The 15,408-nt window shown below is 39.2% G+C and overlaps 1 protein-coding gene across 5 annotated transcripts in view; it reads left to right on the top strand.

Moving 5' to 3' along the window:
• Lrrtm4 (leucine rich repeat transmembrane neuronal 4) overlaps positions 1–15,408 on the top strand; it is a 778,594-nt gene that overhangs the window by 528,417 nt on the left and 234,769 nt on the right. The gene's annotated exons all lie outside the window — the stretch shown is intronic.

Here is a 15,408-nt window from a genome sequence, read left to right on the forward strand (position 1 = left end):
ATCTAGATAAAGTGCGTACTGGTTTTAAGAAATCCAGAGACGTGGTTTGTGTGTCACACACTACTTTTGCAGTTGCTTCACCAGCCCCCTCTGTTTCCTTTTGTGTTCTCTTTCCTGGATTGCTGTATTTTTATGACTCTGGGATTGAACCCCAGAGATCTTAAAGCTAAGTAACCATTACAGTGTGCCAGTTACTCAAGTACATCTTGAGATTCTATCAAGATATTTTCTGCAACTGCTCACTTGAGGATTGCATCTTCTCCTTAAAAGGGAAATGGAAGGAACATGCATTAAGGCTGGTAGTTACAAGTCTTCTGTTGTTGAGAAATAGTCTTTATGATTCTGATTTAATTAAGATGATTTATTGGTTTTGCAGTAGCTTGAGTGGAAAGAATTTGGCATGAGTCATTAGTCAGAGTGGACCAACAGAAATTTTGCTTTTCCCGGATGATAAAGAAAGATGAAAAACAGGGAATGGGAAGAATGAGGAAAGGGTAAATAGAATGGTGGAAATGACTCTCATTTTTTCACGCTGATATTTTCTACAAGAGGGATTTACATATAACTACAGATGTTCAGATTCAAAGCAAACAGAAACCACCAGGGGTGTCCTGCCAAATACAAACTCAGGTGCCTCCCTCTAAAGGTCCTTGGCTTTGCAGTTGGCTACTGTTATCACAATTACTACTTTACTTTCCAAAGTTATTTTTGCATGCATGTGAGTGTGTGGGGAGGGTAAGCATGTGTGGCTTTGTGCAACTGTGTGAGTTGCTTTTTTTTTGCTGCTGTGTTAAGACACCATGACCACGGCAGCTTATGAAAGTATTTATGCTGTTTTACAGTTCTAGAGAAATCATAGTTCATTAAGAACAGGAAGGCAATTCTCCTGATTCCCCAAGTCCCCCCTCCTTCCCTTCTACCTTTTCTCTCCCCATCTCCCCTTACCCCCATCCCACCCCACCCCCAAGATCCTAATTTTCTCCCCGGCAATTGGGTCTACTTCCCTTAGCCAAGAGGATAACTATATGTTTTTCCTTGGGTTCACCTTCTTACTTAGCTTCTTTAGGTTCACCTATTGTAGACTCCGTGGCCCTAATTTATGGCTAGAAACCAATTATGAGCGAGTACATCCCATGTTCATCTTTTTGGGTCTGGGACACCTCACTCAGGATAGTGTTTTCTATTTCCATCCATTTGCCTGCAAAATTCGAGAAGTCATTGTTTTTTACCGCAGCGTAGTACTCTAGCGTGTATATATTCCATACTTTCTTCATCCATTCTTCCATTGAAGGGCATCTAGGTTGTTTCCAGGTTCTGGCTATTACAAATAATACTGCTATGAACATAGTTGAACAAATGCTTTTGTCATATGATAGAGCATCTCTTGGAGCACGGAACCACAATTCTTAGTTAAGGGAACCACTTTAGGGTGAGCAAGAGATTTGACCCTAGAGGGGCTCCCAAGTGCCCAACATGAGGTTCCCAGTTAGTTCCTTGGGTAGCTGAGGATTGGGAACCTGAAATGACCCTATCCTAGAGCAATACTGACGAATATCTTGCATATCATCATAGAACCTTCATCTGGTGATGGATGGAGACAGAGACAGAGACCCACACTGGAGCACTGGACTGAGCTCCCAAGGTCCCAATGAGGAGCAGAAGGAGGGAGAACATGAGCAAAGAAGTCGGGACCACGAGGCGTGCACCCACCCACTGAGACAGTGGAGCTGATCTACTGGGAGCTCACCAAGGCCAGCTGGACTGTGACCGAAAAAGCATGGGATAAAACCGGACTCTCTGAACATGGCGAACAATGAGGGCTGATGAGACGCCAAGGACAATGGCACGGGGTTTTGATCCTAGTTAATGTGCTGGCTTTGTGGAAGCCTAGCCAGTTTGGATGTTCACCTTCCTAGATATGGACGGAGGGGGGAGGACCTAGGACTTACCACAGGGCAGGGAACCTGGACTGCTCTGTGGACTGGAGAGGGAGGGGGAGAGGAGTGGGGGGAGGGGTAGAAGGGTGGGAGGAGGGGGAGAAGGGTGGGAGGAGGGGGAGGGAAATGGGAGGCTGGGAGGAGGTGGAAACTTGTTTTTTGTTTATGTTTTTTTTCTTCTTTTCTTAATAAAAAAAATTATTAAAAAATAAAAAAAAAAAAAAAGAACAGGAAGGCAGGGCAGAAGTAATAGGCATGCCATCAAGACCGTTTCTGAGAACTTACAACAACTTGAACTGTAATCTCCAAGCAGAGAAAGCAAGCAAGAAACAGGAAGACACTCTATCTTCAAAGTCAACTCCTAGTGATCTACTTCCTCCAGTAAAGCTGCACCACCAAACCACAAGAAACAGCCTCATCAGCTAGGCCCTAAGTGTTCAAATTCCAGACATTCTGAGGGAAATTGCTCATTCAAACCATCACAACACGTGATGGTAGGTATTTCTGGAGGCCAAAAGTGTTGGGCTCCTGGAGCTGTAGTTACAGGTATCTAATATGAGTGACAGGAATAGGACTCATCTTCTTTAAGGACAGAACACATTCTTAATCATGGAGTCATTTCTCTAGCCCCTATTGTTGTTGTGTTGGAATGTCTGTTCGTGCATGGATGATTCTTTATATTCGATCAGCACATAAGCAGATTTCAACGTATGTAGGAAACAAATTAACATAAACTTAAGGTACACAGGCAGACATTGTATATCTGGTGGGGAAAAAATGGTTGAGGCTCTAAACAGAAACTGCACATTGGTTTTCAGCCACCCAGACCTGAATAATTACATAAAACTATATAAATTACATTGTTTGGTCAATGGTTTAGGCATATTCCTAGCTAGCTCTTGGATCTTAAATTAACCCATTTCTATTAAACTATGTATCCCCACAAAGTGTGGCCTACCAGTAAATTTCTGGAATCTTCCTCCTTTGGCAGCTACATGGCACCTTCCTGACTCTGCCTTCTTTCTCCCTTCATTCGGTTTAGTTTTCCTGCTTAGCTCTGTTCTGCTCTGCCATAGGGAAAAGCAGCTTCTTTATTAACCAATGGTAATAAAACATGTTCTTAGCATTCAGAGGGAAATCCCACATCATGAGGCATCCTCTGCTCACTATTGGGTTGATGATGTAGCCTTGGAAATTAATGAATGAAGCACTAAACATGAAACAGAACAAGTTCCATAAAGTAGGACATATAGTGAGTTTCATGATGGAGTAAATAATGCTTAAAAATTTGCCTTCACTTCCACTAGGTAAACCACTAACTTTACATACTTAATAATGGTTTTATATTTGTCTCTGCTTAAATTGGAATTGCAAAAATTAGTAGAATAAGTCAAACACATGGCAAATACCAATAACTTTAGGGGATTTAAGTCAGAAGGATTGTAAATTTGAGGCCAGAATGATCTATAAAGAGAAACTAAGTCTTGAAATGAATTTAATACTAGTAGAGTCAGAGAGCAAGAGGGACAGTGTGTTCTCAAGGGCAACTGGCTTGTCTCTGTTAGGTCTCATAGACATTACCTCAGTTTGGTAACATCACTTCTAGGTCTTAGTCCATTTGTGACATCTGAGCAGTAGGGACTGAATTATGCTCAAGTAAATCATCTAAATTCTGGGTTAAAAAGCGATTAATTAAGTCATCCTATTCATAGTGAGAGAGAAACCGATTTTAGGAAACATCCCTGTATTGGCAACCAAAACACTTGGCCTCTTTATTCAAACTACATAGGAAACTAAATAAATGAATAAGCAACCAAAGAAATAAATGGATGAAAGCTGAATGTGGTTCTCCTCTCTAGAAATCACTGTCAAATATGCCATGAATATTTGAAGTTTATTTGATTGACTTGAGAAATTGATCATTGCTCAGGTTGGGTAGAATCAGAAAGGAGGAAATTAGTTTAATTAAAATTTTATTTGCTTTGAAATAAGGGACTGTGAGGAACACATCCAAAAGCTCCATGAATATTCCAAATAACCTGACTGCATACAACTGCTTAGCTCTGACTCCTTCTCTGTTGGCCAAGATCATTCAGCATTCTTCTCTCACAGGCTGCAGAGGCCATTCTCACTACCTGGTCTTTGTTTCTTCCTGAGTGTGCTTAGACAGTGCCCAATTATAGCAAGACTTTTTCAGGGGTGTATCCCCTAAGAAACTTGTCCATATTGAGTGAGTTAATGAGGATAACTGCCCAGGTCTGTTCCTCTTCATGTATTAGCCTTTAGCCGACCAGCTGAACCTCTTTCCATGCACGTACTAAATTCCCGAGGTTTCCAGAGGACCTGGCTGATCGTTTCCAGTCTCACCATTAAGGAGGCAGCTACTGGAAGTGATGGAGGAAGGTCATTGGTTAAATAAAAAGAAACTGCTTGGCCCTCATTGGTTAGAAGATAGGTGGGAGGAGTAAACAGAACAGAACGCTGGGAGGAAGAGGAAGTGAGCTCAGACTCCACAGCTCTCCTCTTGGGAGCAGACGCCTGAGAGAGACGCCATGCCCCGCTCCCGGGCAGACAGACGCAATTCAGCTCCGACCCAGGATGGACGTAGGATAGAATCTTCCTGGTAAGCCAGCTCGTGGGCTACAGCAGATTATTAGAAATGGGCTAGTCCAGGTGCGAGAGCTAGCCTAGAAGAAGCTAGATAGAAATGGGACAAGTGGTGTTTAAAAGAATACAGTGTCTGTGTAATTATTTAGGGCATAAGCTAGCCAGGCAGCCGGGGTGCTGGGGACGCAGCCTCGCCTCCTCTTATTACTACATGGAAGGTTGTGTTTGAGATGGCATGTCTCAGGAGGATTCTAGGCATGAGTTGAAGAGATAGGCTGCACAACAATGACAGTAAGAAACATCTCCATCTACAGAAGGAAGTAAACTAAGGATACAACAAGGACACTTTTTTAAAATGGATTTTTATTGATCTCTACATTTTTCTACACTCCCCTCCCTTTCAACCCTCTCCCAAGTTCCCCATGCTCCCAATTTACACAGAAGATCCTGTCTTTTTCTACTTCCTATGTAGATTAGATCCATGTATGTCTCTCTTAGTGACCCTTTTTATACTTCAGCCGTGTTATGAGAATGAAAGACAGCAGACATCCGAAGACAGCACTGCTTGGAGGAATGCACAGGAAAAGGAGAAAAGGAAGGCCTAAAAAAATGCTGGCTAGACAGCATTAAGGAAGACTGTGGAACCTTGGGTATGACAATCACACAACCATTTAGGACTGACCAGGATAGGAACAACTGGGGAACCACCATAAATGGGCTGCCCATGAATGTTGAAGCTTCACTGGGTCATAAATGATGATGACGATTCCTTTAAGAAAACATTCTCAGCAGTGTAAATCATGAACCTCTAACTCTAATATGCAAAAGTTTTTCTTTTCAGCAGAAACATTTTATTTTTATATGTCATCTGGCAAATTGTCAGGATATTAGTGTCAGTCATTAGTATCTCTGTACATTTAATACTAAAGAATATTATTAGAGCTATTTTCCTCTTAACCTCCTACTGTAGTCATAAACACTTGAGAAGTTGGTCACATTTTCCAGACAAGACTTCACCTGTATGGAGAGCACTTAGAAATCAACTGAACTTTATAGTTTTTCCTGTTTGTATTTTTTCCTATTAATTTTTAGAGGTATATGTTCTGAACAAAACCTTACTTTATCCAATGCAATCTTTAAAAGCTGACTTCTTTCTGCAATGTTTCAAAGGAGTGGTTTAACTGGTTCATTCCTAGTGGTGTTTTCAGAAGTCAGAAATTTACAGAGATAGATACAGACCCCCTTTATAGGCCACAGAGATACTTACCTGATTAGTGCTAGTTCCTTCATGATTTCACAGCAGAGGATGCTGTGAGGTTTGGTTCAGTGGCACGTACTTTCTAAACACTGTTACCTAGACAAAGTAATTCATCTCTTATAACGGCATCTAGGACATTATATAGGTATATAACATTTGTTTACACATTTTGTCTACTTAGCTTGTGTGTGTGTGTGTGTGTGTGTGTTTGCATGTATGCTGTTTACATGCAAAATGTGGACTTCAGATATCAACATGCAAGTGTCGGGGTTTTCTTGTTCTACCATGTGGGTTCCAGGGATGGAACTCAGGTCAGCAGGTTTGGCTGCAAGTGTCTTTACCTACTAGGCCTCTTTACCAGCCATAGAAATCTTAGATTAAGAAAAAGCTCACCTTGTTGGCATGTGTTCTGCTAGGGATGATGAGGAAGTATCTTAAGAACTGAAGTAGGGCCAGAAAGACGAGTCAGCAGTTAAACACACTGACTGCTCTGTCAGAGGACCTGGGTTTTATTCCAAGCACTTACACAGTGGCTCACAACTGCCTGTAACACTTGTTCCAGGGATCTAATACCTTTTCCAACCTCCACAGGGACCAGGTACACACATAGAGAACACATATGCGTGAAAGACACAACATTTATATGACAAAAGCAAATAAAAGATAAATTTAAAAAAAAGAATTGAAATGCATGGTGACGTGGTGTCCACATACATTAAAGTGTCCCTGTCCACGTGTAGTCTTTTCCTGGCACTTCTTCAGCTAATTATGGAACTCCCTTCTCAACATGTATGTCTCTCCTATCTCATGCCTGTCTAATGGGAGCTCAGTACCATCTGAACAATACTTTGTTGCCCGTTGTATAATGCATTGGTTTATTCAGTGTTAACTTAAGAACAGCTAATAATGGACAGGCAGACAATACTAATGCGCCTAAACAGGAAGAGCAAAGGAGCATCCTAACCAATCTTTCATATCTCCCAAGCATGACTGCTTCTTGGAAGATTAGTTAATTGTATAGTAAGAGATGCCTGCCTGTAATTTCTATAGCTGTTTCCTACTTTTGATATTCTGAGGTAGAGGTTATGTATAAGGAGTAAAATTTGGCTAGAAACCTTGACCCAAGAGTTAATCGCTCAAGAAAATTTAACCTTCTTGGCATCTCGGCAGCCCAGTGCATTGCCTAGAGTACCTCAGACCTTGGCTGGCATTCACTAACCTTTGCGATGATTCATCTTGACTGTCATCTGACAGGGTTCAGATCATCTAGGAAACATACTTCTATGCCTTCCAATACAAAGTTCTAGAAAGGCTTCACAGAACTGAGTAGAAACTCCCTGAATGTGGATGTCTCCATCCCTGAACTGAATAAAAGAAACAACAGGAAAAAGAACTGTTATCCTTATCTGTCCACTTCCTGACTGCAGATGCAACGTGACAAGCTACCTTACATATTCACCACCATGCCTTTCCCACTGTGATGGACTGCACCCTCAAACTCTATGCCAAACTAAAGCCCTCCATCCTGAAGCTGTTCTTGACAGTGCACTCATAACTGAAGCTACTGCCTGCCCCTCTCCTGTAATCCATCATTGTTGTAACCACTCTGTGCCTCCTGACATTGCTACAGTTTCTGTGTGGGGTCTTCCTCTGCACAAGATAAAATTTTAGTCTGTGAGCATTGGCTCATACCAAAGACTTCCGGTGTTGGGAAGCAGAGTTAGTTGAACGTATGCTTGTCTATGTTAGTTTATGAGCCTGTAAAATGCAAGGTTGGGTATGAGCTTTTCTCAGACTTCAGAAATTAAGACCTTAGGACTGTTGGCATTTCTTATTACTCCTAAAAGAACTTTCTCAACCATTTCTTGGGACCACTGTGAAGCTACTTGTTTTCACACTGATGCTGTGTATCTAGTGATTCTTGGCTTGTTTAGAAGCTTTTCCAGGTATTAGTGTATAGTTATTAGTTATTATTTACTTATTTGCTTATCTTCATCAATGCTTGATTGCTAAAGCTTTGTTTGGTGTGTGTGTGTGTGTGTGTGTGTGTGTGTGTGTGTGTGAGAGAGAGAGAGAGAGAGAGAGAGAGAGAGAGAGAGAGAGAGAGAGAGAGTCTATGTATGGATAGATGCTATGGTGTGTCCCAATGGAGCACCTTCTGAATGGGGGCTATAGGCAGTTAAAAGCCTCTTCATACGGCTGCTGGGAAATGGACTCAGCTCCTCTGTAAATGTAGCAAGTGTTTTTGACTGCTGAGTCATTTCCAACCCCTGTCAATATATGTTTGATGACTCATGTCTTTTCATGGATTTCCCCAAACAACTGATCCATTTCTTATTCAAACATGGCTTCTTTGCCATGTTCTTTCTTTAATTCTTCAAATTGTTTTCATTAATTGAAGTCAAAGTATTAAATTTTTTCTCATTTATTCCAATGTATTTTTGCATTCCACTTTAGCCATCATTTTTTTTTATTACTTTCAGGAGCCCATTTGAAACTTATTTCAATGTTAGTTACAATATTTTTACATTCTAGGTTTTCTAATTCATGCTTTTCTATCCCAGTCAATGTTGGATTTCTATCTCTCATGTTTTACCTCATTGTTTTCCAGAATGGATTTTTACTTGTACTTACTTTCTTTGTAGTTGTGAATATCGAAAGGAGGTTCATTTTAAAATGAACCTCCTCTCTTAACTCTGTCTATTTTTTGTACAGATTTTGTCAAAATTTCTCTTTGTGCCTCCGTGTGTGGTATTCAGATCTAGTGTAGTACTCTTGTGTGAATTGGTAAGTATTTGTTTTTTACTTTGGTGCTGGCCTATTTGGGTCATTCAGTTTCTACAGTGAAAATGGCAATTCTAACACTTATAAGGGAATTACAGGGTGGCCCCCATTGTGCATAGATGTCACAATCAAGATTTCTGAGTCTGGTTGGCTGAACTAATCCCACTTGGTTGGACCTCTCAACTCCCGCACCTAAGGATCCTAAACATTAGATAGGACTTCTGAATTTTCTCACACACCTTTGCTTCATATGACATATATATTTTCTTAGTCATCATGTTGTAAGACATTGATGAAAAACCCCAAGTCTAAACATTAAGTCATGACTTTGTTGAATAAAAATTCCCAAAATCAGGAAAAAATAAATCACATTAGACTATAGTATCTTTTAACTATGTGTACATGCATTGAGTAAAGGAATGAATTAAGTGATTTTCTACATGGCCCTTTGAATTCGAAATAATTGTTTTCCATGTTTTCTGTCCCTTTTATGCATTATCGGAACTCTACCTCCAAATAACAAAATCTACAATTGGAAATTTAGCTTCTTAGGTTTCAGTTCTCCCTACAGTCCCAGGTCTCAGTGATTTGTACCTGCAAACTTGTCAGCTTTCAGAGCCAACTCTGAGGTCCCCACTGCAACTTTCCTTTGATTTACCCCAAATTATCAGAAGGTGTTCTGAGCATCCACTTCATTTCAGGGCTTGGGTAAGGTAAGATTTCAACTTTGATAGGCTGCCAAAACTTTTTGTTTTCCTCTGTTTATAAGATGCAGTTCAACAATTTTTTCTAATAAAAGCTTTTGTGCTATACTTATTGTTAAGGAAAATAAATTTTGCATGCTCATTAACATGGTGTCATTCTTTTATGCAATGCTTTGTTGGTTTCAGCCAATTCTAAGAGGTGCATTCAAGGAATAATGAATTAAACCTTCAGTGTTCCAATTAAAAGCTATTTTTAAAAATTCTGTGAGCTTTGATATTTTTTTTTTTTGGGAAGTCAGTGTTTCCTGACGTCTTTCTACAATTAAACCTTGTTAAGAATTTGTAGCACCTGTAATCTTGTTCTGTTTACAAACTAGTATACTAGTCTAATGCAAATTCATAATTATTAGTAAAAGCCATGTGGTTTCTGAGTGAAAGATGGGATTTCTTCTAATGCCTAACAAAGCTTACCAGGAAAATACACACACACACACACACACACACACACACACACTAATAATAATTATTAATAATAACAATAAAATTTGTTATATGATTGGGTGACTTTATATCTTAGTGGTGAACATGTTTTAAAGGGAAAATATGTCTCTGATATTCAGAATAAAACAGCAGATAAGTAGAGAGGAAGGTGTGCAGACTAAGCTATTAAGACTGCCCTGCAAATGAACCCTGATAGGAGGCCTTGTGATGAGCAACTTACCAAACTTAGCCAGATTTGAACAGGGAATGTCACTCCTGAGCAGCAAGCAATGGGGGAGAGTTATACTCCTTCCTAGATTAAAAATAAGCTATGAATATTAAAAGCAAATATGAATTGTCAACCGTTATTAACTTTTGTTACATACTTTTCTTGAGCTGAGCTCCAGTAATAATTTGTGGCTAAAGAGATGACTCAAGGGTTCAGAGAATGGCACTTGCAATGTCCTGAATTTAGTCCACTATACTCTTGTTGGGCATGGTGCGGGAAAATTGTCTGTATTCTGTCAATCATGTTTTAAATCAATGCTGATTGGCCAGGCAGGAAGTATAGGTGGGAAAACAAGACAGGCAGTAGAAATGATGCAATGAGAACAGGAGGATTCTGGGAAGGAGGAAGTTGATTCCTCTCAGTCCAGCCCAGACCACCAAAGAGGCAACATGTCACCTGCCTGGCTGAGAATTTACCGAGCTGGGTGGCTAGCATAGATAAGAATAATGGGTTAATATAAACTATAAGAGCTAATAAGAAGACTGAGCCAATCAGCTTTATAACTTCAGAAATCTCTGTGATTTTCTTTGGGGCTTGCCGGCTGTGGGGTACTGGGCAGGACAGAAACCCCAACAAGCAGGCCCCATTCATTGTTACAGGGCAGCTAACACCACATGTAACTCCAGATCCTAGGGATCTGAGAAGTGCTCCTCGCCTCTGTGTGCACTGCCCTCACATGCACATAACCCTACACAGAAATACACATGAGCACCTCGGCAATCACATATATGAACATTTATAAAGATATAAGTCTTTTAAAAGCTAGTCAGCAGTATCTTCAAAGCGATTTTACAACAGTCAACTTTTACAATAAAATCATAGGTTTATTTTTGTATCTCTCTTGTAAGTGGTAACCAGCCCAAATCCTGCTTAGCTTCCAAGTCACATATGTAAGGGAGAACAACCCTAATCTTGTTATTTAGCCTCAGTGTTTTAAATCTGATCTTTTTCATAACACTGAAGTTTTTAATTCCTGTTTTTTTTTTTTGAGGGAGAAAATTTATTAATGTCTGATAAGCGTACAGAAATATGCTAAACATGCTTACGGTGCTTTGAAAAATGACTATATTCATAGGAAGTGGCATTATTAGGAGTTGTGGCCTTGGTGAAGTGGGTGTGGCCTTGTAGGAGAAAGTGTGTTACTGTGGGGACAGACTTGGAGGTCTCAATTATGTTCAAGCTATGCTCAGCACACAAATTCCTTTCTGCTGCCTGCCAATCAAGTTTTAGGATTCTTGGCTCCTTCTCCAGCACATGTCTGCCTGCATGCTGCCAGGTCTCATAATGATAATGGACTAAATCTCTTAAAATATAAGCCAGCCTCAACTAAATATTTTTCTTTATAAGAGTTGCCTGGGTCGTGGTGTCTCTTCACAGCAATAGAAATCCTAACTATGTCAATGCTATTCTTTATTTTTCCATGCATTTATTTTTAAATATTGGGATTATAATATAATTTTATCATTTTTCCCTTCTCTTCCTCCCTTCAAATTTATATCTTCCTCTCCAAATGCATGGCCTTTACTCTCACTAATGTCTATTGCATGCATCTAAGTATATGCGTGTACATATATGATCCTAAAATAATCTGCTCAGTTTGTTCACTGTTACTTTTGTAAATACTTTTGGATCCTGAGATTGAGTGAGATTTAATGCTGTGGAAGAAATAGTCACATAATCTTATACCACATTGGATCACTTGTGTTAACCCTAACAAAAGCCACATAATTATACACTCTCAGGAGGTTATGAAGAAATGTTTTCAACCCAGGACTGGATATGTGAGTTTCACAGAAGATTCTCCCACAATGCTACACATAACCAGAGGCTATTGAAAGCTCATTCATAAAAGGCCATCCAAAATTACACCCATCCAGCTGTTGTCTATTCAACTTTGTTTCGACATAGTCCCTATTAGTAATCATGTAGCCAAATATTTTCATTTCAAAATACCATGTAATCATCTATATTTTGGTTTTTAATACTTTCTCTTGTCTCAACCACTTTGGGTAAACCCCTAGTTTAACACAGCACAGCATATTCCCACTGTAATGCTTTATAATTCCTAAATAAATGTCACTTTTTAAATGAATCAATTTTTTAGTTAATAATTAATTAGCAGTATCATTTCAAATCTGAGTAATAAACAGGAAAGAAATCTCTAGAATGTTCATTCCTAAACTATTGCTAATCTACTTTGCAGAAAATTAATTGCAGCATCATATTAAAATATGACTTCTCTTATAATCAAAATGAGAAATCTTTCCTTATGCCATAATAACACAATAATTTCTCCAGGGTGTAGCACAAGTGAACCCTTACTTTAAGTTATAAAGTCATTCTTTTTTTTAAAAAAAAATCACTATTTGGGGGAGCTGGAGACATGAGTAAGCATTTAAGAACAAATACTGCTCATTCAGGCTTTGCAGAGGACCCACGTTTTATTCATAGCACACACTGGCCACATCTGTAGCTGTGGGGTCCAACTCCCTCTTCTAATCTTTTTGGGAACCTGCATTCATGTGTCTAAACCCACACATAAGTACATACAAGTATAAATAGTATTTTTAAGTCTAAAAAGAAAGTCTTCTCATCTTAAATTGATCACCATCATTGATACATTATTTTAAAAGTTGATGTGCTAACGTGGATTGTATATTAAGTAAAGAAATGGGCTCCAGGCCTGGCTTTCTTCTATGCTACTTCAAACAAGCACTGTGTCTAAAAGTGACAAAACTGAATCACCACGGGAATGCACAGAGACAGCAGAATGAAATCTAACTATTTGTGTAATGGTTTAGAGAAATTAAATCCCCAAGAGTACCTATTAGAAAGGCTTTCAAATTCTTGGGAAAAACAAAACCAATTTGAAGACACTTGGAATGAGAATTAAGAAAAGACTCATTTTGTTTTCATAATGATTGATGGTGGCTAAACTGCTTTGCAAGGCACTAGTCCTCCCAGGTCATTTGTTTGGCTCAACACTGCAGAAGGATTTATTTCACCCATTTGTGCCTAATAGCCAAAATGCTCATCACCTATCCAGTTCTCTGGAAGGAGCTGGGATCTTTCTCCTGCAAAATTGGGCAGGAACTGTGAAGTTCGTGAGGAAAGGAGAAACTGGGAAGAAAGATAGTGTACTTGAGGAGTGTAAATATCTAATGTTTCTAATTATCTAATGTGGACTTCAAAGATATTCACCACAATATTTACTGTGCAACGGCCATAGTTAAATCCTATTCAGACTACTCAGTAGATCTTGCTGAGCTTCAACAAAGTTCTGTGGCTCCGTCTGGGGTAATTTGAAGGGATGACTGATGATTTATGTGGTTCTAATAGTCTTAGACTAGAATCCACTGATGTCTGTTAATACCTGCTAGTTATAATACCCAAGACATAATTCCAAACTGATAAATCTGTTCACTACCAAGTCAGTCTCTAACTTGGTAATATATTGTGGTATATATTACGTTTTATTCATATTTATAATTGTGACACAGCTCCTGTGTCACTCTTATAAAATAATATATTTGATGCTTCCCATTGCTTTGTATAGAACCATTCATATTTTATTGGAGAATTTCTCCCTAGAATCAGCTATTGGCTTTCAGATAAAATTAGTATCAAATTATTCATACTACCTAATGCATAAAGCAATTTCTATAAAAACTATCAAAAATTTCTATTAAAAATGAAGTAATATATTTTCTCTACTTAAATTATTTATAACAAAAAGATAAATCAAACTTGTTGAAGTTAAAAAAAATGTACTGCATTGTTTCACAATGAAGTCTAGAGTTGTTGTAGGAATGACTAAGTTCAAGTGTGCTAATAAAGGTGTAGTAAAACATTAACCAGTGTTATTTGCCTTATATTTCTGTATCACAAGTCATCCCTGATGGAAAGCAGTGCAGGAGCTCAAACAGGAACCTGGTAGAAGGAACCAAAGACTCTTGAGGAACACTGGATTTCACGGCTTACTTGGTCTGTTTTTTATACAACCCCAGACTACCTTCTCAATGATAGTACCACTTACAGTGAACTGGCCCTCCTCACTTCAATCACAATGCAGAGATAGCCCGTAGAGTTATCTATAGGCCATCTGATGGAGGCATTTTCTCTATGGAGTATCTCTCTTCCAATATGACTCTAGTTTGTGTCAAGATGACAAAAAGCTTCCCAGCACAGAGGAGGTCCTAAATTGTCAAGGTACACTCTTCAAGTCCATAATTGAGAACTCATAAATGTGTATGAACAAGAGACATCTCAAAAACAGTGTAGCATTGCTAAGATTCTGTTGAAATCGCCAATTAGCATAATTGCAAATAGAAATAAACTACTCAACCCTGTTCCTGGATATGATACATGATGCTGAAACTGAAAGTTAAAATTGTGAATGGAAAGTCCAGAATCCCATATCGAATGCGATGTGACCCAACCCAGTGAACAACTGACCTGAGTGTGAGTTCTGAGGTTCAGAGGGCAAGTGGTTTGTTTTCTGCTCCTGGAAATTTGTAAGCAAGAACTTGAATGGGAATGGATGAAAGTAGAGATCAGAGGCCAAAGCTCTACATTTAACCTCTGCTCTGCAAACTAAAAGGCTCTAAGGTGTGTGAGAAGCTGAAGGACAATTCTATTTGTCTGTGATTCAAACTGTCTAAACATTCTTCTTTATCACTGTCTATCACTTTTCATCATTCATTCATTCATTTATTCATTCATTCATTTTACATCTTGAGCACACCCTTTCTCCTTCCTCTGTTCCCACTCCATCCCTCCTCTGTATTTCTTAGAAAGAGACAGGCTTCCCATGGACATCAGCAAAGCATGATATGTCAGGATGCCTTAAAACCAAACACCTCCCCTTGTAGTTAGTCTGGGCAAGGCAATTTCACATGAGAGACAGATTCCTAAGAGGCAACCAAAGCACAGGGACAGCTCCTGTTCCCATTGCCAGGAGTTCCACAAATAGGCCACACTATATAACTGTTATACATATACAGAGGTATTAGAGTGTCTGCAAAACTAACAGAACTATTGAGCAATACTGAAGACCAGCCATTAAAACAAGTCAAGCTTTGGTTAAAAAATCAAAACAGGGGCCCAATGAGATGTCTCAGTGAGTAAAGGATGCAAACAAAGAACCTGAGTTCAATCCCTGGGCCCTACATGGTGGCACGAGAGAAGGAACTCCTGCAAGTTGTCTTCTGACCTCCACACGCATGCCATGGCATGCTCATGCATCCCTAACAGTCAAAATAAAGAACGTAATCACAATAACCATAGTATCGGAGACCATATATTTTATTGCCTCAGAATCATCTACCATCCTTTCTACGTCCTGCAAAT

This window comes from Microtus oregoni, unplaced genomic scaffold, assembly GCF_018167655.1.
Source record: "Microtus oregoni isolate MIOR12 unplaced genomic scaffold, Mior012 000002F_ref0000024, whole genome shotgun sequence".
NCBI classification, from domain to species: domain Eukaryota; kingdom Metazoa; phylum Chordata; class Mammalia; order Rodentia; family Cricetidae; genus Microtus; species Microtus oregoni.